Source organism: Narcine bancroftii, chromosome 1 (genome assembly GCF_036971445.1).
Source record: "Narcine bancroftii isolate sNarBan1 chromosome 1, sNarBan1.hap1, whole genome shotgun sequence".
Taxonomy (NCBI): Eukaryota; Metazoa; Chordata; class Chondrichthyes; order Torpediniformes; family Narcinidae; genus Narcine; species Narcine bancroftii.
The window spans coordinates 267491406-267517004 of NC_091469.1; the positions used below are offsets into that span (position 1 = coordinate 267491406).

General features: G+C 39.9%; 1 protein-coding gene and 1 long non-coding RNA gene across 38 annotated transcripts in view; one reads left to right on the plus strand and one right to left on the minus strand.

Moving 5' to 3' along the window:
* sox6 (SRY-box transcription factor 6) overlaps positions 1-25599 on the minus strand; it is a 676057-nt gene that overhangs the window by 520817 nt on the left and 129641 nt on the right. The window contains exon 1 of one of the 34 annotated variants that reach the window (XM_069897936.1): positions 20903-20947. The exons of the other annotated variants lie outside the window; for them this stretch is intronic. The gene's annotated coding sequence lies outside the window, so the exon portion shown is untranslated. Of the gene's footprint in view, positions 1-20902; positions 20948-25599 lie in introns of those variants that run through there. 34 annotated transcript variants of the gene reach the window in all.
* Positions 1-25599, plus strand: part of LOC138743181 (uncharacterized) — a 90304-nt gene that overhangs the window by 19165 nt on the left and 45540 nt on the right. For 2 of the 4 annotated variants that reach the window (XR_011344700.1, XR_011344697.1), the window contains exon 4: positions 24925-25022. This is a non-coding gene — a long non-coding RNA (uncharacterized lncRNA). The remainder of the gene's footprint in view (positions 1-24924; positions 25023-25599) is intronic. The other 2 variants (XR_011344692.1, XR_011344703.1) reach the window with 1 other exon arrangement.

A 25599-nucleotide genomic window follows, 5' to 3' on the forward strand; every position in this document is an offset into this window, starting at 1 on the left:
CTTTTTGAGAGTCTTCGGTGACATACCAAATCTCCTCAAACACCTCACCAAGTATAGCCCTGGCGAGCCTTCTTCATGATTGCATTGACATGGAGGCTCCAAGATAGATCCTCTGAGATATTAACACCCAAGAATTTAAAGTTCTTGACCCTCTCCACTACTGAGCCCTTGATGAGGACTGGGTTGTGTCCCCTAACTTCCTCCTGAAGTTCACAATCATCTCCTTGGTCTTGCTAACATTGAGCACAAGATTGTTGGCATGACACCACCCAATGAGCTGATCTCTCTCCCTCCTGGACGCTTCCTCATTGCTGTTGGTGATTCTGCCAACAACTGTGATGTCATCAGCAAATTTTTAGGTAGCATTGGAATTGTGCCTGGCCACATAGTCATGGGTGTATAATGAGTAGAGCAGTGGGCTAAGCACGTATCCTTGAGGTGCGCCCATGTGGATAATCAGTGAGGAGATGACGTTGTTTCCAATTTGTATTGACTGCAGTCTTCTGATGACGAAGTCAAGGATCTTGCTGCAGGGAGGTTGAGGAGGTGGTGCAAAGGCCCAGAATTTGAAGCTTGACCAGCACTGAGGAAATAATAGTGTTGAAGGAAGAGCTGTAGTAGATCAGTACAAATTGCTGTTTGAGGTGATGCAGAGCAGAGTGGAGAGCCAGTGATATTGCTTCTGTTGTTGAGCGATTGTGACGATAGGCGAATTGCAGTGGGACCAGACCTTTGCTTAGGTCCATGACCAGCCTCTCAAAGCATTTCATTACAGTAGAAGTTAGTGCTACTGGGCTGTAGTCGTTGAGGCAGCTCACGCTACTCTTCTTGAAGTAGGTGGGAACCTTTGACAGCAGCAATGTTTTAATGCAATCCTGCCATTTCTTTTAATATTCTAGCTTTAGGATTATTCAAAACTCAGCCACTTTTACCTTGCACCAACAGATTTACATTTGTGCTTGCAGATTTCCATTGGCTCTTGATAATGCAACAATTATTGATTAAAGCCTAGTTTAGTTTTAAAAATCCCTATAGGACTTCATACCTCCATCTTTCTATTAACTTGCCATAGCCATAAAATCTGCTCAAGATCTCTGGGATATTTAAATGGTGAAACATTGTTCCTATAAATTAACAGATAAGAGTTGCAAACAATGGTTTACCAAGCCTCCATCCACTTTAACAACAAATATGATCTATAAAATGCAAAATGCAGTCTTGAATTTGTATCTCATTCATAACTGTGCTGGATATACTGTATCTGCAAATCTTTCAGCCTGCACAGTTACAAAATGCCATAATTGCTGCCTCTTTTGGAGAGCCCATTCCTTAATTTCCCCATTGGAGATGAACAACACAAAAGACTTTTGCTTGCATTCTCTTAAGTGCATGGTGCTAACACCAACCCTTGCATCAGAAGGGAACTGGTTCCACTCAATAAAAGCAACTCTTGGGCTGTCATGGCTGATATTGAAGCATGTAACTATATTTCTGCTACTCTGGCCCTTGTTTATAAATCATTCAGCGCATGGTAAAGCTTTACTGAAGAACATTGAAGCCTGGATAGATGGCTTCTGTGGAAACAAACCAAAGTCAAGGCATGAAAAAAAAACACAAGATGAAGTACATGATAGTACAAAGTGTCCAGCCGGTACACTTCTGATATTTGTGTCACAGCATGTGTGCTGCAATGCTAGTTAGAAATGGTTCAGAAGCATTCTGGTCTACTAGCATTTCAAAACTAAACCCTTCAATTACATGTGACTACTAGTGTGCTTCAAAGGACAGGAAGAAGTTACCAAAGACACTAATTACTTTTGTACCCATAAGTCAACCATTGATAGGAAAATGTTTTCAGTTAATGGTGAAGACAATTCTGTGAACAAAGTTTACAAAAATCATTTAGTCAAGTGAACCATCTTCTCAATCGCTTTCAACTATAAATCAGATCCTCTTAATAGAGTACAACTTCTCACAATCCACACTAGCTTGTTTTGATGTCGAACATTGAACAGCACACATTGCTGCATCAGTGACCACACATATTGACATGACCCAGATGTGTTCTCATTGGTAGCACTTTGTACTTCTCCTTTGTAACACATTTTTTGCAGATCAGCTTTAAGAGAGATGCAAAACCACTGGCCTAACCTTAAATTAAAGCTTGATCTTTCTGTCACAATGATTCAGACACCATACCTTTGCAGAAATACACCAACTGTTTGAGCTGACTTGCATCAGAGTGGAAGGACTGCACAAATCATAGCAGGAGCTTGAAGCACCCAAGGATCAGTAATCCCATTTATATTGGGCCATGACAATATATTTGGACTCCCAATTTCTTTAACATCTTACATTCCAAAGACATCAATGGATTCAATGTCTATTATCTAATAGAGTGCTGGGTACCTAGCCACCCAGCCTTAATGTGATAGGTTTACTTTTAGTTGTTTAACTGGAACTTAAGACTACTTCAGTCATTGTTTCAGCTTGACTTCCCTAAAATTCATGTCAGGACATAGTGTCCACACAAAGTTGCATATTTTGCCCATTGTTTTTCATTCTATGCTTTTCTTCCACCCATTCTCATCACTGAAACACAAATTTCACTTGGATTCATGTGGGCTGTGTTTTCATTAAAAATGCAATTGATTTCAATAAAGATCTGAAAGGATTAAGAGATTGACACACAGCACAAAGGCAAAGGTAGGAGAAATACGTGTGGGAAAGCATGAACGCAGCGAAGACAAAGGCACAACTGGAGGTAAGCATTTATTATAAGGCAAAATATTCCACTGGCAAAATGTTACAAAGTTCTGGCACAGGGTTGGAAGAGATCAGGGAAAATATTTCACACGTGTTGAAGTGACTATACATTACATAAGGCAAAATGATGTCACATTCACTCTTTTTGTATAATTTTGGCAGAGAGAAAGAAAATTAGTCAAATTTTCCCATTTCTATGAGCTTGATTGTGAAAAGTAGGCACAGGCTGCGAGAAGGTTTAACGTGCTCTTGCTTCTGGAGTAGACTGCCAGTCCAGAGCAAACTCTGCAACAAACAGTGAAGGAGCAAGAGGGCCAAGTACATTGAATCCTGAATGCAACTCAAGCTTGGAAACCTTTACTACTCAATGTTAACACTTGATGCTTAGAAACAAGGGAAACATTACTGTGGTGATCTTTTGATACTGCAGTGCAAAGCCATATTTTCTACTAATCTTGCCCCACAATACAAGCAAAGAAATGACAATCAGATACTAATTACATACAGGTACAAATATGCGTGGGTATAATCCAAAATCTAACACTTTTATCTGCTCTCTGCAATACAATGCACATCTATTCTTCTTCAGTGTTCTACAGTGAATCAAAATGATGATAGTTTATATCGTAATAAAATCTTATTCCTTTTGGGGACATACATTTGTAGCTATGCTATGACAGCACCTGTCACATTATGGGCTTAATGTTATTGCATTGCTATTCTTTACTTAATGTGAAAGCACTCTGACTGAACAAAGAGATGGAATCATTTGAGGTTCTCAGATATTCTCTGATGGAATTGTAGCTCCCACATATTCTAACGAGCATAAGCTAAATGCCCTCTGCAACTAAAGCATAGACAGAGCATTAAAAATCAGCTAAGCTTAAGGTGGGGCTGGGGGGGTGGGGGGGGAAACTGTAGAAAAAATATTTTACTTACTCCATCCTAAGCTTCAAGTCCCAACTAACGTGAAATCTAAGTGCCAAACCATGACTATGTAAAGGGTCCACCAAAGGGCCTCAGAACCCCTGAAATCAGCCAAGGTTATTGTTCCAGACTGAGGTCAACCACCTGAGTTGGGAAGAATGCACGTGCACATTTTGGTTGCAGGTACGCCTCCAAACACTCACTATCCAAACTCACAGATGAGAGGACTTGGGTGAGGATATTTGTGAACCATCAGAACCTGGAAATTAGTGGAGAGTCATAAAAGCTATGAAGTATTTTTTTTTAGCTGCCCTTCAGACATTAATGCAAACCCATCCAATTCTTGAATTCTCTTCAGGTGCTCGCTTTCTGGGTTGAACCATAAATGGGGCACAAACCTGACAAAACTATTGATGTGAAAATGATAACACTATGCACGACCTGTAAAGTCAATCAGATTATTAAGCCCATGCAAGGGGTTCAAAGGTTCAGAACCACAATCGCTAGAGGATCCTATTTGCGTGATGCACAAACAAAGAGCTGAAGGTATTGAAGTGTGAACAATTCCTGAATTGTTTGTTCATCGCTGCTCATTACCTTTCGGTGCTCCTGTCTGGATTTCTGCACTAAACACCACAAAAGCCCTGTGAAACCAGGGATTACTTTGAAACTTTGTTCTTTTGAAAAAGCCCCCTTTTCCTTTTTCCCTGTCAGACTAAGGGTGTGGTTTGAATCTGCATTGTGTGCATGCTTGTGCGGGAAGTGAACAAGAGAAAGGGAAAAAATACAAGAGGGAAGGAAAAGAATGACTGCATATATCATAATATTTGCTTTTCACTAAATCCAAGTTTAAACAAAGGAGGCTAACTAGGCAGCACTGTGCTCTCACTTCATGGCTAAAAGAACCAGGCATAAAAGAATTCCACAAACAGAACAGTTAAACATTCAAGTTTAGTAAAATTCACAGTATGAATCAGTCAGAGGCAGTTTAGAAGCTGTCCAACTCACTTTCCGACCATCTGCACTGAATGTGCTCTGTTAAAATAGAACCATATGGAATACAAGCTAGCAATTAACACAGCTTCTGCGCGTCCCACTAATACAGCACAGATTTTTGACTTTTCAGTAAATTCGGCTGCTGAATTCATTCCATACTATGGTGTCTGTAACCTGGCAGCTTTCACTATCTCAGCCTCAACCAACCCCCTCCCAACCCCACCATGCCAGCCAGAGATGAAGTACTCAGCAAATGTTTGTTTCAAATTAAAATAAGCTAAATTCATAGTTTGTTATTCCTTAAATTCTTCTCCTAAATTCTGGTCCTTTGTAAAATTAAGATGCCAAGATGCATCTAACAGTGTATCACTTAATTACATTCAAAGGTATAGATTTTCTCTAAATTTTTCACATCCCTGATCTTTTGAGATTTTTATCCACATTTTTACTTCATTGCAGACCACACGCAGGTTTGGGAACAGTTTGATTTGCGGAGATGCTCTGGAATGCAGGACTGGCCTAATCTATGAACGGTTTGGGCTGCAGGAGTAGTTTGGCTTGTGGGATTGTTGTAGGGTGGGGAAGCTTCTGTCGATCTAAATGTTATTTTCCTGTCTTTTATGACTTAGACAATATGAAATTTAAAGTAGGAGCAGTGGAAAGTCATTTGGTGCAAGGGCATTCTCTTTGACTCCCCATTTCTTAACAGGATTCAAATAAAATGCCTAAGCAGCAAATTATATACCTATACTTTTGAACATAGAAGAGTACAGCACAGGAACAGGCCCTTCATCCCACCATGTCTGCAGCACACATGATACCCAAATTAAACTAAAACTTTGCTGTTTGCACATGATAGAAATCCTTCTATATGGCCATCTGGATGTCACTTAAATGCTACCATCCTATCTGCTTCCACCACTACATCTGGCAGCTGTTTCAGACATCGACCCACTTTCTATACAACAAAAACATCCTGCAAGTCTCCTTTAAACTCCCCCACCCCCTTACTTCAAATGCATGTCCCGCAGTATGTGACATTTATATCCTCGGAAAATTATTCTGATTCTAACCTATCTAAGCCTCTCATAAAGAATAAACTTTTATCAGGTCACCCACCAGCTCCTGAGAAAAGAACCCAAGTTGGTCCAACTATCCCCGTACCTCATACCCTCTAATCCAGGTAGCAACCTGGAAAACCTCGTACCCTTTCCAAAGCTCTACATTTTTTAATGGGGCCTAAGAAAGTTTTATGGAGCTACCACATGACTCCCTCACTCTTATACTCAATGAAAGCAAAAATGCATAAAATTTACCGCCCTTTCTACTTCCATGGTTATTTTCAAGGAGCGATGGATTGAGACAATCAGATCCTTCTGCATATCAATGTTTTTAAGGAGTGCTACCCTATGCTGTACACTTTCCCCTTACAGGGCCTGGTACTGTGCTGTATCTCTAAATTAAATTAAATGTAACCCAGTTATGAGCCTAGAGGACTCCAAAACCCAGCAGCAATAAAAATTCATCAAGACAAATGGTTACTTAAACAAAAGTTGCTTTTAATTCTCTTTAAACATAATAACAGGATCAATTTTAAACATTACTATTAACTTAATCAAACTTAACCCCTTCTAATTCTAAGCGCACATGTATGTCATGTTCAGGAAAGTTCTCTGTTTCACTGTCTAATCATTCACTTTTCACTTCTCCAAGTTCACCGGTATCAGTCAATTCTTATACTGTGCACAAAATTTAACATTTATGAATCTTCACCAGGCTCTGGTGTTTAAAGTTAAATAGTTACTGCTGAGGAAGGTTCTTGTTGGTTTCAGAGAGAAATTTGTTGCTCGTTGGACACACACAAACTGATTTTCTCCAATCAGTCACTTCAGTGTCTTGCCAAAGAAACTTGCCCTATCATGGGATTTCCAAATGATACCTCTTCTTCCTGATCACCACAGAATTCCTCTTGTTTTCCTTATTTCAGGAGAAATACGCTAGTCAGCCAGTTCGTCTTGTAAGAACGACAAGGGTTTTTAACAGGCTAAGCTCAGAACTCACAACCTGTCTTCAAAATGGAGTTTTTCAACAAGCCTGCCAGCTTGCCATTTTGTAGCCTCCACTTTTGCTGTAGAACTAACTTCCCTCTCTCTCCAAAAGAGAAATCACCTGTCTGTTTTTTCTCTCTCTGCTTGTAAAAAAAACAAATGACCTCTCCCAAGGTTCCAAACCCAATTTTCAGAAGATCTTAGCAGTATTTTAGCCTGGACATGATCAGCATTATGTTCTATTTGCACCTCCATTTGAAGTCCTCTCCAAAGCAGTTTCATTGTCTCTGCAAAGTCACTGGTGACACAATGTCTCACGTCAGCAAAGCTCTTGGATTTTAAATGAGATGTATTTTGTGAAGTTTTACTCTGTGAAGTGTAACATAAACTAAACCCCCACAATCTATCTCTTTTAAAGGCATATTTTACCCATAACTATTCTAACATATTCCGTAACAGCCCAAAGTGCAACACGTTGTAATTGTCTACATTAAACTCCGTCTGACATTATTCTGTCCATATCTGTAACTGATCTATACTCTTTTTAATCTTTGATAGCCCTCTGCATTATCTGCAACTCCACCAATCTTTGCATCATTTCTTAATTGATTTACTATCCATCTACTTTTTCCATAGAAGTCATAAAAAACGGGAGTCCTCATGGAGGAGACCCTGAGGTAAACTTGCAGGTATAGTCAGTGGTGAAGAAAGCAAATGCAATGCTGGCATTCATTTGAAGAGGAATAGAACACAAGAGCAGCATTGTAATATTGAGACTTTATAAGGCGTTGGTGATATCTCACTGTATTGTGAGAAGATTTGGGTGCATCAGTTAAGGAAGTGCTACTGCGAGAGAGGGTTCAGAAGAGGTTCATTTGGATGATTCTGGGAATTAAAGGGTTGTTATATGAGGAATTTTTGAAATCTCTTGACCTGCATTCATTTGAATTTAGGAGAATGAAGGGGGATCTCTTTCAAACATTGTGAATGTCGAAAAGCATGAACAGAGTAGATATAGAAAGGTTGTTTCCCAAGGTGGGAGAATCCAGGACCAGGGGCACAACTTCAGAATTAAAGGGCATCCACTTAGAACAGAGATGTGGAGAAATTTCTTTAGCCAAAATATGCAGAATCTGTGGAATTTTTTTGTCACAGGCAGTTATAGAGGCCAAGACATTGGGTGTATTTAAAGAAAAGGTTGATAGATCCTTGATTAGCCAGGGCATCAAATATTATGGGGAGAAGGCCAGAGAATGGGGTTAAGTGGGAAAATGGATCAGCTCATGATAGAATGGTGGGGCAGACTCAATTGGTTGAATAGCTTATTTCTGCTCCTAATGTCTTTTGGTTTTATATACATGTACATATGGATCCCATGCATCTTAACCTTCTGGATGAGACTATCACGAGGAACCTTGTCAAATGCTTTACTAAACTCCATGTAGTCAACATTCACTATATTACCTTCATCTGCATCTAAGTCTCCTCCTCTAGAAACTCTTTCATTTATAACAAATGACCAGCTCTGCACAAAGCCATTCTGACTATCACTAATCAGATCTTGACTTTCAAAATGTTTGTAAATCCTATCCTGAAGTATCATCTCCTATACCTCCCCTAACACTGGTGTGAGGTTCACTAGTCTACAATTTTCTGGATTATCTCTATTGCCCTTCTTGAACAAGGGAAGAACCTTGACTACCTTCTGAACTCTATTTTCTCTGGTTACTTTCCAGTTCTCTAGAACCTTGCCAGTTATTAATCAGGATACAAAGATCTACAGCAATGTTATTTCTTACCCCTGTCAGCAACCTGGGATATATCCCATTAGTCCATAGGAACATCCACCTCTATGCTCTTGTAATTATCCAGCTCCACCTCTTCTTTGATCTCAAATTGCTCTAACACAAGCCTTCTCAGCCCTGCTCTCACTATCCTCTACATCTTGGTGAATACCAATGCAAAATTGATTTGTACACAACAGTGAATCAATTTAACATTTCTTTGCACTCATCAATGTTTCCTTTTGAACTTCAGTCTTCCTGTTTGCATAAGCATGGCAAATTTCATTAAAATTAGAGCATAGTTTGGTTCACTTAGATCAGTGGTTTTCAAAATACCCCCCTAAACTCACATTCCACCTTAAGCAATCCCAATGCCTTATCTACTCTGTGTTTAGTAAGGAATGGTTTAAGGTGCTATATGAGTGGAAAGAAAAAGGTTTGAAAACCTCAGTTTTAATCACACCTAATGGACTCGTTATGTGCATGGTTTCATAACTCCAAAGGAAATGGGCTAATGACAAATTTTCTCAAAGTATTTCAGTAACAATTGGATCGAGAGCAATGATTCTCAACCTTCCTCTTCCCACTCCCATACCACCTTAAGCAACCCCTTACTAATCACAGAGCACTTATGGAAATAGGGATTCCTTAAGGTGGAATGTGAATTTAGAAGTTTTAAAAACCACCAACTTAGAGCATATCCTACTTTATGATATTTTGTTAAAAAAAATCTATTTTGAGCACAGTGAACCAATATTTGGATTGGAAATTAACAACTGGATCTTTGACCTTCCTCATATCTGTTAGCAACACAGTAACTAATCAGAATATACATTGATAACAAATGTAATAGTGTTCAAACCTTTAGTGGGAAACTCTTGAGTGAGTGATGCCTTTCGATTGCAAAGTATTAAAAAAGTATTGAAAGATACGTTTTGCTTTTATTACTCAACAATTTGTGTAAAGGCTTTGTGCTGAAGGGTACCCGATCTATTTCCATTGTCTCATCTCATATTTTAAATGCAAACAATTTACCAGTGCATGAAAAGCAGAAACAGGAAATCAGCTTTTCTGCATGTACCAAGTTTGTTGTTAACACAATTTTCTCATTTTAAAAGGGAACTATTCTTTGTCACTTCTCTTAAGCTCTTTTTGGATAAAAATTTATCAAGTTGTAATATTAGCAGAAAGAGGGTCGTGGACAAGATCTCTCGATTTCGTTAGTAGTTACATACAGGAAATTGAAATGAAGAGCAATAGTAGAAGAGATGGAATCATATCAGAAACAGGCCAATTGACTCATTCCAGTATGTACATAATCTAATTGCGGATTGATTCAACCATTAGTATTTTGTGCTTCAGGGTCTTTCCTATATCCGTACATTTCGAAACTCTAAAATCTCACTTTAACCTCATATTTCACGTTTTTTCTTTACAGAGATATGTATACGTTAATCCAGTGTGTAATAAGAGGTAGTCTGTACTCCAGATATGTCATGCTTTCAGTTGAAGTGTGAAAACAGCCCTTCGCTTACATATTCTGATGATCCCATAGATTGGTAAAGATCCTACACATTTCAACAGAGTTTTTTTTGCTGCACTGGCCAACAATTAACAAAAGTTTGAACAGCCATCCATTACACTGCTGTACATGGAAGTTTACTCCATACAAATAACTATTGTAGTTACCCAAATAACAACAGCCACTGCACTTACAGTATTTCACTCTAACTGGAATTCTTTAAAATGCTTCTAAGATATATAATAAGGTGTTAAATATATATATATATATATATATATATATATATATATATATACCTTTTTTCTTTCCTTATTCCAGCCTTTATACATGAACTGTTGTTTCTTTATTAAGTGTCATGTTCTAGCATTGACAAAAAATGTACAGGCTGAAATAAATGTTGCAGTTCATTTCTCAAATTCACCTGACATTATTTTTGATTAATTTGTTTAAAACAGTTTGAACTTTCCATCAAGGCTGAGACAAGTGGCAGATGTGGTTTGTCCATTCAATTAGTATTTTGTTTCAAAATCTGCCTGACGGCAACACGAGACCTAGGAGCAGAAATAGGCTATTTAGCCCATTGAGCCCACCCCACCATTCAATCATGAGCTGATTCATTTTCCCACTTAGCTCCGCTACCCGGTCTTCCGCCCATAACCTTTAATGCCCTGGCAAATCAAGAACCTATCAATCACTCCCTTATAAACATCCAATGATTTGGCCTCTACAATCGCCTATGGCAACATATTGAACAGAATCACCATCCTCTGGCTAAAGAAATTCCTCTGTATCTCCGATTCCCTTCAATCCTGAAGTTGTGCCCTTTTCTCCTAAGCTCTCCCACCATGGGAAACAATCTTTCTAAAACTACTCTGCATACGCTTTTCAACATTTAAAGTGTTTCGATGAGATCCTGCCTTATTCTCCTAAATTCCAACAAATACAGGCCAAGAGTTGTTAAACGTTCCTCTATATGATAACCCTTCAATTCCCAGAATCATCCATGTGATCCTTCTCGGAATCCTCTCTTGCATTAGAACATCCATTTTCTTAGTCAGGTGGAGCCAGCAAAGCTGAACTAAAAAGCCAGATTTGTATTGATCTTCAGTTTTTGCAAACATACACGTGTTCAAATGCTAGTTACATTTTTTTTTAATTTTGATCAGCTGGGTATTACAATTTTCAAGTATTCATGGTCATCAGTGCCTGAACTATATGGGTTGGGCAATTCTGATCTTCAATTATTGCTTGAGCTGACTCAGCTGGGTAGGTAGTAGCACAGGTACAATTAGACCCCACAACCCCAGATGAAAATGAGGCCTAAAGTAATTTCCTAACTACCTCTGAAAAGTCACAAGTTAGATACCAATGAAAGAGTTATTCCATTTGTCTTAACAGACACGTTATATTTCTTCAACCACGGTTACCAACTGTTTTCTTAAATAATTCTGGTGGGTTCATCTCCCACCCCTTTAACCTCAGAATCTACTCCCTATGGTAACCGCCTTTTATCTGAGGATGTTCTGATATAAATCTTAAATTTGTCCTTTCCTATCTGATATTTCTGTTTTTGTGTCACAACATAGCTTATCTGTTGCTCTACTTATACCACAACAGCCATTTAAAAAAATGTTTGTGCTTTCTCTATCTCCGTGACATCTCTTCTTTCTAACCTCCTTTCAGGGATGCAAAGCCACTTTCTTTGGTTTTCCCTCTTAACTCAGTCAGGGATCAATCTTGTGGCTCTCCTCTGAATCAATTCCAAGAAACTTCCTTGTGACTCAGTGACCAGTGTGGGACATAGATTCCAGAGAGGACATCATTTGTTTTTTTTTACATAATTTAGACATGCAGCACGGTAACAGGTCATTTCAGCCCACAAGTCTGTGCTGTTAAATTTGCACCCAATTAACCTACAACCCCGGTAGGTTTTGAATGGTGGGAGGAAACCAGTGCCCCTGGGGAAAACCCACACAGACACGGGGAGAACGTGCAAACTCCTTACAGACAGTGTGGGATTTGAACTCCCGTCCAAATCCCTGGCTTTGTAAAGGCTTTGCACTAACCGCCTCGCCAATTGTGCTGCCCCCCACTATACTGAGATACTGTTCATGACATCCTACATTTTGTACTCTTTAATTATACAGTAAAGTATATAGCACATTTAGGCATTTGAAGGTGAAAGCCAAATATATTAATCAATTTTTATCTTCATCCATGGCTATCTAGATTTAATTCATATAATTTACTTATTTTTTATATTTACATATTTTTCTTGAACGAGTGGTATTTTATATTTAAGCTTATGTTGAATGTATGAAATTATATCTATTCACTGGCATAGTTCATCCAGCTCACTTCCTTTCTCTGCCTTCTCAAATACACTTGGCAGTAATAGTTTGATACCATATGTAAACTGGCCAATCTGCATTACATTCTTAAATCAGATTGAACACAATTGAGATTTTGACGTCATGATGGGATTATTTACCATTCCTATTTCACTCCCCATATTCCATAAGTACATTTTCTAAAGAAATTATCTGCTAAGACCCTCCTTCAGCCATTTTTTAAAAATTCCTCATTTTATGCTGAATATTCAAATAAAAGGGGAAAGGCTGGAAACACCAGAAAAATGTCAGGCAGCATCTGTGAATAGAGAAAGAAAGTTAAAGCTTCAGCTCAAGAAATTTCCATGAAACTTTTTTTTGTCCTTTTATAATCACTGATGTGATTTTTTTCTCTCTCTCTCTGTGGTTTGGATTTCAACCAGCCCCATAATAAACTGGCAATCCTGGCTGGAAACACATGCATGTGGTTGCAAATTTACTATGGGATTGTGTGCACACGTATTGCCTCCCACACATCATTGTCAATGTTCACACTTAAATGAAAGCTAAGTGAGGAACAGGAAATGAAGAAGACAGTTCAGCCTGGGGGAACTGTATCCAACAAACAAGTTCAACTCACGAGTATCAATAGGCAATGATAGAGGTTTTTTGGCAAGCAAACCAGTAAACATCTCATGCACAGTACAACAAGTACAAAACTACAAAGTTACAGAGGGAACAGAGCAACATAATTTTATTCTATTGGGGTTCATTGGGAGATAGATCAGCTTGTTGAATGGTGCAAGGAGATGATGATTGTGGACTTCAGAAGGAAGTCAGGGGAGATGACCCAGTCCTCATCAAGAGCTCAGTAGTGGAGAGGGTCAAGAACTTCAAATTTCCAGGTGTCAACATCTCTGAGGATCTGTCCTAAAGCCTCCATGTTGATGCAATCACAAAGAAGGCTTGCCAGCTGCTAAATTTTGTGAGATTTGGTATGTCACTGAAGACTCTTGAAAACTTGTGCAGGTGTACTGTGGAGAGAATTCTGGCTGGATCACTGCCTGGAATGGGGGCACCAACTCTCAGGACAAGAATGAACTCCAAATGGGTTGTTAACTCAGCCTGCCACATCACAGGGCCCAGGTCTTCACTCCATCAAGGACATCTATGTGAGGCAGTGTCTCAAAAAAAAAAAGCAGCCTCTATCCTCAAAGATCCCCACCACCAGGCTATTCCCTCTTTACTTTACTACCATCAGGAAAAGGTACAAGAGTCTAAAGATGAGCATTCAATGGCACATGGCCAGCTTCCTTCCCGCTGCCATCAGATTCCTGAATAACCAATGAACCAAAGACATTGCCTTATTTTTCATGCACTACCATTTAAATAAAAATAGTATATGTCATAAGATTATTATAATATGAATGTTTGTACCAAATTTCATGACTTGCTCATGACAATAAATTCTGATTCTGATTCAGAAGGCTTACAATGGCAGGACACAAACTGTCCTTGTACCTGGTGGTGTGTGATCTCATATCCATGAACCTTCTTCCAGATTGGAAGGAGGTGAAGCGAGTGTGGCTAGGGTGGCATGGGTGTTTTAATATGTTGCTAGCAATCGTGTCACCAGCATCTTATCACTACACCTGCTTCTCTAAGGCATCAGGAGTTGTAGATATTCTATGGAAGGTGGGGGAGGGGGGGGTATATGTGATGGCCTGAGCTACATTCACAATCCTCTGCAGTTTCTTGCAATTTAGGGTGGAGCAGTTCCGGGACCACACAGAGATGCACCCTGATAGAAAGTTTTAAATAGTGTACCATTTGAAGTTGTTAAAGGATTCAGATGGGATGTCAAATTTCCTTGGGCTTCTGAGGCAGTAAAGTCAATGTTCATGCTATCTGATGCCCAGATGGAAAATAAGATGCTGTTCCTCCAATTTGCAGGTGGTCTGGGTGGGATGGTACATAAGCCATGGTCAGACATGCGAGAGTGACTCAAAATTGAAATGATTGGTTACTGGGAGGTCGCTGTTGATGCGAACGGAACGGAGGTGCTAAGAGAAGCGATCTCCTAATCTGCAACTGGGCTCTCCAATGTACTCTCCAGCCAGACGGCATGAACATTGAATTTTACTGCCTTCCACTAAACCTCCTCACCCTTTCTTCCTCTCCTCCTTTCCAGTTTTTACAGTTCCTCCACCCACCCAGCCATCCCTCCTCCCCCTCATCGCTGCTGTCCCCTCCCTCCTTTTTCCACCTATCATCTCTCGCCTTTGTCACTCCCTCCCCCCCCCCACCCACTCTTTTGTTCGGATGTCTGCCATCATTTTCTCGATGAAAGGTTCAAGCCCAAAACATCAGTTCTGTATCTTTACCTTTGTTACATGAATGACACTGTTTGACCTGCTGAGCTTCTCCAGTATTTTGTGTTTTTTAAACAATTAATCACAATAGCTTCAATCATATGCTGTTCAGATTGTAATTGACCTCGGACACAATGCCCTGGTTAACAAGCACAATGGAGGATGTCTGAATACTTTTAGATACACATTCACTGGAAATTCTTAATGGGAGTACTCAATGGGCCAATTAACACATTATTTGTTGGCCCACTGTTCCAATTGCACCCAAGGCTCTAGACTCATTTTTAACCAATAAAAATATCCTGCTAAACTCTTCTTTCAGAGAATAGGTTTGTAGTGTATTGTACGTATGATACACAGATGTGCCATGGACTGTATGCTGACCGGCTGCATCAGAGACTGGTATGGGGGCATGAAAATCTCTGAGTGGAAAGCCCTACAAAATGTAGTGGGCACAGCCAATACATCTCAGGCAAAACCCTCCCCATCATTGAGAAAATCTACAGGGAACACTGCCATTGGAGAGCAACAGCAATCATCAAAGTTCCACACCATCCAGGACATTCCTTGTTCTCGTTGCTGGTATCGGAAAAGAGGTATAGGTGTCACAAGACTCATACCACCGGGTTTAGGAACAGTTGCTACCTCTCCACCAACAGACTCTTCAATGATAAACTCAGAGACTAATTTAAGGACTCTTAATTTGCATATTATTTATCAGTGAATTTTTTTTCTGTATTGCTCAGTTTGTTTACATTTCTCTCTTCTATATACAAATCTTTTGAGTACAGATTTTTTTGCACTAAATTTAAACTTACATACAGCACGGTTAACAGGCCACTTTGGCCCATGAGTCCAAGCTGCCCAATTTACACCCAATTAACCTACACCCCCTGTATGTTTTTGAATTGTGGGAGGAAACCGCACACAGACACAGAGATGTACAAATTCCTTACAGACACTGTGGGACTCAAACCCCATCCAGTCACAATCACTGGTGCTGTAAAGGTGCTGCACTAACCACTACACTATCCATGCTGCACAATAATTACTGATGTATAAATTTTGTCTGGCTGCAGGGAAAAAATAGAATCTCAGGTTTGTATGTGATGACATGAGGGTAGTCTGATAATAAATCAGAACTTTGAACTTTGGGAGACAGTAGTGTAGAACAGAGGTGTCAAACTCAAATTCACGGAGGGCCAAAATTAAAAACTTGGACTAAGTCGAGGGCCGAACTAAATATTTATTGAAAATTTTCAACAACATCTGCATGTTTTCTCTTCTTTCAACATATGTAATGTTAAACTTTTTTTATTAAAATAAATGTTTAATAATAGTTTTGGATAAACTCTTTCCAGAAGCATTAACAAATGAGAAATAAAATATTCAATAAATAATATTTCTCTATAGAGGATTTGTCAAATGTTGCTAGTGTGCTGTCGAATAGTAAAATCTGAGGGCTATTGAGAATGTGGGAGAATAACATGATTCCTGAAAAAATCAAATGGGTGACTGATTGTGGGCATGAACTCTAGCAGGGTTATTTGCCATGCCCTTTTTCCATTGGTACAGATATCCTTTGATTTACACACTTTTCAAGTTTTATGCCTAATGAGCTTGTATCCAGGTGCAGGACCATTTTTAACCAGGAATATATTTATCACTGTGACATGAAACTATTGGAAGATCGTTTTATCCTGAGATTAAAGTTCATAATCCTTACTTAGGCCTGTGTGCGGGAGGGCGGGGGTTTGCGGCAATCGGGTTGGACAACGACAGTGCGGGGGCATCGGCTCTCGCTGCAGGGTGGCATCTCGGCGGATCAGCGGCCCCGTCACCGTGAGTCGCGGGTCGGCCTGCAGCAGGGAGGGGGAGTGGACAACGGTCCTGGCGAGGTCAGGCCCGAGGCCTCCGGTTCCGGGCGCTGGGAAGCAGCCTTGGCTTCCCCTGACACTGGCCAGGCCCCAAAACCAGAATCCACGGTGAGACCCTGCAACGTAAACAGAGGAGGTGGGGGCGATTAGCATGCTGACGCCAATGCATTCTTGGATTTGTTGTATTACTGTGCATGCGCTATACTGGCGCAGCGGCCAGTGGGCCACCTCTAATACATTTTTGAAATGATCTTGTGGGCCATATATAATTATGGCCTGCGGGCCAGAGTTTGACATGTGTGCCCTATGCCATCAGAACTCTGTAATTAGTAAGGGATTGCTTAAGGTGGGATGTGAGTGGGGAGGAAAGGGTGAGAATCACTGCTCTAGACCCAATTGTTACTGAAATATTTTGCTTGAGAAAAATTGCCATTGGCCCATTTCCTTTAGCGTTCTGAAACCGTGCACATGGCGAGTCAATGGGGGATGATTAAAGCAGTGGTCTTCAAACTTTTTCTTCCCACCCACAGACCACCTTAAGCAATCCCTTACTAATCACAGAGCACCAATGGCACAGGGACGCGGGTGGAAAGAAAAAGGTTGAGAACTGTTGTACTGTGGTAACTCCACATCTGATTAGGTTAATTGTTAGGCAAATGGTCAGAGAAGGACCCCACCCCCACCCCAAGAAAGGCTTAAATCACAGGAACAAAATAAGCTTCCGTCTCACTGCTCCCAAACTTACACACAGTCCTGATGTGGAATGTGGGGTCACAGCTCCATGTTCACCCGAGTTCAGGTGCTGTCTGTGTGGAGTTTGTACGCTCTCCCCTTGTCTTGGACCAACAGGTCAGTTGCCTGACGAAAGCACCCGAATCCCCCGTTGAAACACCAACGTCCGGGGCGGTGGAGGAATTGGCTGAGAAGAGCGCGTTGCTCCCACCCCCCTCCCATGGTTGGAGAGGGATTAAACTGCGATCTCACGGCGCCGGGCTCGTCTCCAACAAAAGAAGTGGGAGGCAGGGTCCGCCGCGCACGGAGCGAGGGGGAAGGCATCGCCAACGAGACGTTCGGTCCGGCGTCGCCGCTGAAGCGCAGACCCAGCGAGGATGGTCCCCAACTCTAGCCGCGTCTGTGTGTCCGGGAGCCGAGCGGGCTGAGTGCGGCGCTCCGATCCCCGGGATTCGGGACTCTGAGATCCCTCCACACCTCCGGCGTCTTCATTTTCACCTTCAGTGTGCATGCACTATACTGGCGCAGCGGCCAGCGGGCCAACTCTAATATATATTTAATATGATCTTGCGGACCAAATATAATTATATCACAGGCCAAATTTGGCCCGCGGGCCAGAGTTTGACATGTGTGGTGTAGAAGAAGGGAGAGTGGCCTTGTGGCCACAAACCCATTAAGACATGTATTGTTACCATGGAGGCATTGAATACGAGGGAGGGTTGGAGTGAAACCAGTAAAATCTGTGCAGGGGCTAAGGGAACCAGAATAATCAATGTGGGGTGCAGGGGAGGTTCATGTTGAGTAATAGGGGAACTGGGCACAGAATGATGAAGCAAAGTAATTTACTTATCTGACAAATGTCCTTGTCTGGTACTGTAGTAATGAAACTTAGTTGTCTCCAGAGTGCTAACAGCCACTCACAGAGTGCCCTGAGTTTGCCTGCAATAATCTGAGAGAATAGTTGTGAAAGGCATGATTATCTCTCTTGCCCAAGGTAGAAATTATATCCAAAGGTTGACATGCCCAGATTGCTCAGTAAAATTTCTTAAAATTGTCCTTTTCCCCCCCCTTCTGATAAAAACACCTTTCTGTTGTATATTGCTACACACACAAAAGAAAATCATCAGAAAGAAAATGTAATAATTTTATAACCATCTCATGCACTACACTGGGCAACAGTTGTCTGAAAGAACTTCCATGCAGAAAAGTTCCAAGGACTTTTGATTCATTCAGCAATAAATCTCATAACTTTCATACCTCCCACCATCCTCAATGCATGGGGTAAGGCAACAGAAGTAGACAGATGTCTCACCAGCATGGTATCAATGCCTGACTAATGTACCCAGTGCCCTCTGCCATACTTCTATTATCATCGAGACAACAGCAGGTGCAGGCACCGGCTGCCCTCTCAGCACTTAAATTCAGAGTCAGTGTTGTTATTTTTTTTTTGTCAATAAATGTCTTATGTTTGAATGTATGAACATAAGAACTAGGAGCAGGAGGAGGTCACTTGCCCTTTAAGCTTGTTCTGCCATTCAATGAGACCATGGTTGATCCGCCTGCAACTTCAAATCCACATTCCTGCCTGATCCTATTAACTTAATTTTATTGACAATGCTTCATCTACTTGACTGTGGGAACAGCATTTCATAATTGGATATCTTTGATTGGACTCTGCTCATACTATATTGTTGAAGATGTTCCAATGCTAAACTCAAAATAATTTTTAACATGTTTTATTTCTAAATGCACTAAAAACCATTGCAAGAGGAATGTTGTTATTTTATTTCTCAAGCAAAATAACAAAATGTAATCTATTTTGATTGCACCGAGCAAGGTAAAGCGAGGGAACAATATTAAAAACAGCCAAAAACTAATTTAGGAACCATTACTGAATGAGACTGGTATCAATTTTCCCCATTCTAATCATGTTAGTTCAGGAACAACAATAGAGTTAATGCTGGCACCATGTGCATGGGCACTTCCTCTGGTTACAAGTCTCACTCCTCTGAATTCATTCAGATATGGCATAGTACATACAAATCTAGTCCTCTTTCCTCCCTCTGCATCCACATGAATATTGGCAGTGATCCCTGGCCTCACCCACTCCCTGCCATGCAGCTCATTAAGAAACAAACTGTTCTAAGTTGTAATGGAACTGATAGCTGCATCCAAATGAAACTTTTCCCCACAAATCTGCTAAACGCCAGCTGGCCAAGGCCCACTGATGTGACATTGTGAAAGTGTTTGTTTCCTCCCCCACATGCTATGCTACAAACAAATACTTCTCTGATTCGACTGCCAACAAAAATAGCAAAACTTTCAAGGAATGAGATAGGATCAAATGCCACCTTCTCTCATTATTCTGCACACACGGTAGCATTATAGAAAAAGTATACCAGGAGCATGCTCATCTCAGTGTTTTTAAATAATAATTGAAACTTTCCTGTCACATGACCAACTACATGAACTTGCCATTTTTCTCAGTGACCCTTGTTCATACACAGATCACTGATTTAGATGACTGGTATTGGTGACTGCTTCTGTAAATGAGTAGCCAAAACTCTCTCTTCCTGTTCTAAAGTGTACTGATCGCCTCTCCAATTGATTTCTGTAATAATTTGTGTGAAATAATGTGGGAAAACACCTGGACCCTGTCCCATACAGTATTGCTCGTTTATTAATAAGTGTATTCAATATTGCTTTATTATCAATCCTCACTTCCATACATAGCAGTCTGCTAACATTCTCTGCTCAATATAGCATTGGTTTGTAATTGTATCATCCCCACTGCTAGCTTACTTCGAAACCAATTTCTCTTTGAATTTCCCTGTGCAAAGAGATACGTGAAACATGATTCCACATTTCACTCTGCAATAACTGGAAACATGATATTAAATGCACCCTAATCTAATTCAGTATCAATGTTAATTACTAAAAATACAGAAAGAAAGGAGCAGCAAAATGAACACTGTGTCCTTGGTTTGCTCTATAGAGTAGATAACCAGCTGAGTGTAGTACCTGGTACATGCCTGACAAGCCACTGACATGAAGAAACACTAAAGACATTGAAGTCTCAGGTACATTTTGCTATAATTGTGAGCGTGTCCATGTCATGTAGTTTTCTTTAGAGAACTCATGCCTGCTATAACTCAGGCAGATAACTTCAGACCAATGAGCTCCACAGAAAAATCATTAAATGTTCAGAAGTTTCCATTAAGACTGAGGCATTTAAAAAATTAAGTTACATTTGCAGACCAGGATGACCCAAGTTCAATCCCCAGAATACTCCGAATTGGCCAAACAGGATTGGAGCCAGAGCTTCTGATCAACTGGATACTTGAAATGCTCTCAGAATGATAATGAGACCAGACCCACAAACATTGGGCCACTGATATTGGCAAGGCAGGAGCGATGAGCTGCCCATTTGATTCTATTGTAACTAAAAATGGCCTCATGCATATGCAGTCAAAGGCTGTCAATTTTAACTTGTGTTGCTCAGCACAAACAGGATGACAACAGAGCTAGAATGGAAATGACATATCTACCATACTGTCCCAGTTTCTGACAGCAGATTTCTCTGGGTCTTTTGCTGGATAACCTATCGGTCTGCTGAATCCAGAGGCTGTGCAAGTCAGAATGCTATTGCAATACTCACCACAATCTTAATCCTTATAACTTTTTGACCTCATAATATTGCACTGACCCAGTCATGAAAAGTCACACAGGGATCATTATTTAGTCTTTATCTTAGTGGGGCCCAATCCCATTGCTTTTGCTTAGCTGCCAGCTGGTTAGCTCTGACAGCTTAGCTATTTCTACCCCCTATATTCAAACATATTTGACATGCAGATAAAAAAATAGTAATTTGTTCATTCACACATTTCCATACAAGGCCATTTGTACAAATAAACACACTCAAAGAATTGGAACCAGTGGTGAGTGGATTAAGAATTTCCATCTAAATTTTTTCCCACATCTCCATTGCCCAAGGATATTTGCCACCACTTCAATAGCTGCCTCAGTAAGATTCATTCACGTAATGTGGGTTTGATAGCATGGTGATACAAAAATCTTTTGGTCAAAAGATTGATAGAAACTAGTTCAAATCTCAATACAAGTTAAAATTTCACCAGAGCAGCTAGAAAACTTGAAATCAGCAATTCTTTAATACATTTTAGGGGGGAAAAATCTGCTCTCCCTACATGGCCAGGGCTACAGATGACTCCAGAATCAGAGCACTATGTTGAGGGCACTATATTCAGAGATTTTTTTCATGGCAGGGAACACAGTCATCGGAGAGCAGCAGCAACCATCAAGGCTCCACACCACCCAACACACACTGTTCTCACTGCTACCTGCTATCAGGAAAGATGTCACAAGACTTACACCACCAAGTTCATGAATAGCTTCTACCCCTCCACCTCCAGGCTCCTCAGCAACAAACTCAATTAAAGACTCATTTAATAACTCTTACTTTTGTACTTTATTGATTTTTTTTCTCTCTGTATTGCAGCTTGTTTTCATTATACAATTATATCTGTACATTGGGTAGAGGTTTTTTTTGCACTACCAATATGGTAATTCTCCCTCACCTGCAAAAAAATGGAATCTCAGAATTGAATTTAATGTCCTTTATGTACTCTGACAATAAATCTGAAATCCTGGGTTAATGATTGCCAAAGCATAGATCATATTAGAATGCATGTGCCTTGAAATTTAGGGTGGGGGAAGAGAATGCATTATTTCCAATCATTTATTTCCAAGCAGTTGCAATAGAACAAACCCCTTTAAATCCATGCTTTGTAAAGAGCTAGCCAAATCATCTACAAAACTGCAACAGCATCATACAAATCCCATCACCTTTTCTTTTGCATTCAAGAAAAACAAAAATTATTTTTGAAGTATGTACTGCTGACATGATATTTTGCCACAATTTTGTGTACAACTAATAACCCACAAGTTTAATCCATACTTAGGATTTCAATTCAAGTTGCACATATCAAACTTGCATTATTTCTTTACTTATGAAGTACTGCAGAAGAAATTTATCCCTTTGCTGCCTCCTCCGATTTGCAATCGTTTTTGTTGGAACTAAAGAAGTTACTTTAAAATCCTTCTCCCACTTTTTCAGAGCAGGTTGCAAGGCTGGATTGCCATGTTGTGGATACCAGCCAAACTCCAGTGCTCTTATCCTTAATTCACTTGCGAGTTTACAGTGTCATTAGGCTTTAGGCCATAGCTGAATTCCAACCTCCCCTCGTCCAGAAACACCAAAGTCAATTGCAAAAACCCAAACGCCATCCGAGCTGAAACTTTCTTACATGATACTAACCAATTATGCAAATGTAAGACCACTGAGCCAAACTGACTTGGAATTTTCATGTATTTAGCTTCTCTTTTAAACAGCATTGCTCCCCAAATGGCAAATTTGCTTCTTTGATTACCATTCTTGGGTACAAATGCCATTGGATCATTTTATTTTTCAATATTTTTTTTTAAATCTAGAGCCTCTTGGTCCTACATAGGTCAAAGTTTAGTTTATTTCTCTTTTACTCCTTTTTGTAATCTACTTTTTAAAAAAATGTATTATTATTATATACTTTTCATTGTTTTGGCCATTTAAACCCATAACGCCCAATTACACCCAAATTAACATTCAACTCCATATGTTTTGAATGGTGCGAGGAAACTGGAGAACCAGAAGAAACACACACAGGCATGGGGGAAATGTGCAACCTCCTTACAGACAATGCTGGATTCTAACTCAGTTCCCTGGCGCTGTAACAGCATCGAGCTAACCGCTATGCTGACCATTTGAGATAAAATTGAAAATGAATAGTCCCAGGGTCAATAACTGTTTACATTTTTCAAACTAACTGAAGATTTTTAAAAACACCATTTGTTAATACCTTAAAGTATTTGAGTTGCACTTGCACAATTAATGAAAACCAGTAGGTTAAAAAATAATAAATTACATATGTAAAAATTCCTCTCAGAAACCAACACCAAATTGGGAAAAAAAAATCTAACCCCAAGGCTAAGCCGCTAAATAAGTTGTGAATTAATTTTTGTAAAGCACTCCCACATTACTAAGGTGCGTTGAAAGGTGTCTACTCATGTTTCAAATTAAACGCACTGCTGGTCAGCATTAGCACCTCGGTGCTGTAAAGCAGCCACTTGCCTATAACACTTCAGGGGCCTGGAAAGTAGGTTTGCCATTCACACTGGAATAATTAGAACATGTCAAGAAGAATTAATTTCCTCATTTTTCAAAAGGATACACAGAAATTACCATGTTATTATATGACAGGGTCCCTCGGAGAATTGTATTAAATTTAATTTCTAACACAGCCCACACAACAAATTAAAGTCATAAATAAGATGGAAAGAAGCAGGACGCGGAGCATATGTTTATAGCAATGACTGAAGCCAAGGGACCAGAAACAACTATCTTCATTTCATTTTATTTAAATCAGCCAGACACTGTGTGTCTGAATGACAGCAATTGCTAATAGGAGCTGAGATTAGGCTGCCTGATACCAGAAACAGAAACAGCCACTTATCCCATGCTTAAACTAAATATTTGACAGCAACCTTGCGGTTTACCAGTACCTGAGCTAGCTCACAGGTACCATTCAAAATGACCAGTGATGTACGAAGACAGTCTTCACCTGACTAAATATTGATGGTTTTTTTTAAAAAAAACAGCCAGAAGTGGGTGGGGGGGGGGGGGGGTGGAATCCTGTCATTAGCTTGACTGCTCCCTTAGGTTTAACAAACTTTAAGTAATTTGCGAATCAATTAATTGGTTACTTGCTACATAATACAGATTTCACACTCCCAGGTCACTGCATTGTAGACATGAGAGGAATTGTAACATTTTTCAAAAAGTTCATGATTGAAATCATTAATTAATTTAAGTGATGCAATGCATTAAGGCAGCTGTGGAGGTACAGAGAGTAATTATTAGATTCTCAGCTATTATTATTAAATTCATGGCTCGGAGGATATTTGCTCATTTTCAGAAGCAAAAGCAGATTAGATAAAGCTTTGTACAAATTGTCCAATACATTGTGCTTAAGAGAATAATTTAGATAACAGAATCGGTAATTGCATGGAGTGATGATTACAGCATTTTATTTTTTGGGAACACTTATTCTCCTGTTTTTGCTTTGGACCTCATTTCCTAACTTGATCTTGAGGGCACTGGCCCAGAGTAAATTAGAATTTAACAACTATCACTCAGTTTCCAGTGAGGTCATCTAGTCATTCATAATCCACTGATTTAAAATGAACATTGACACTCTACCTCAATAAGGAAAGCGCCACATCTGACTTTGATATGATGCTTCACTATCTAAGCATGGGTATTTTCCGACATATGCTGTTGAACACCAATCAATAACTAGAGGTCTGGCTGATCTACTGCCAACTGTAAGCCTTTCATCAGTTGACAAGAGAAACAACAGGTTAACTTCTCAGGTTAGGCCCTTTGTCTTACAGGGGGCTTATATCCATGACACTGCATACTTCTTGCTTTTACTGATTTTTATTCTTCTTACTTCAGGGCAATTGCAACATAGTTCCTGGCACATTGGCTGCAATCAGATACATCAGCACAGATCAGTGGTTCGGCCAGACATTGGTGTGTATTGATCAGAATCAGTAAGTAGCTTTACCAGTTGAGCTGCACTTCAGGCATTTATTAGCTTGCAAAATTAAAATTCATCTCATGCCGTTTTGATTTGGTTTTTTTTTTGTTCTTGGGATTCTACAATAAGGCATGAATTCAGCAATTTTGGGTTTGAGACACAGTGTCAAAGAACCCATCTGACACCATACAGCTGATGATTATAACAGGGCCAGAATTTGTATATATCCTGACCTGACAAAAACTGTAATGGCAAAAGATTCATCTCAACAATGTTTTATAGCTTTATAAGATGTATAGTATGGATTGTAAAAGGTTTGGTTTACAAGTTAGGAATTATTGATGGCAGTGGTCCTTTAAACTGTGTTAATGGTTAAAAAAAAGTGGCAGAACTGCTGCTATGAAACAGGCAATGACTCTACCCTGTGAAATCCTGTCAAAGGGCTGTTCCTGAGAAGACATACAATCTGTGCTGCTTTGCTTTTGAAAACATCACCTTCAAACCAATGCTTGCGGGCCATACACAAAAAAAAAATCAAATTTGTTCTGAGAATACTTGCTCATTATCTTTCTGGTGATTATTACAACTGT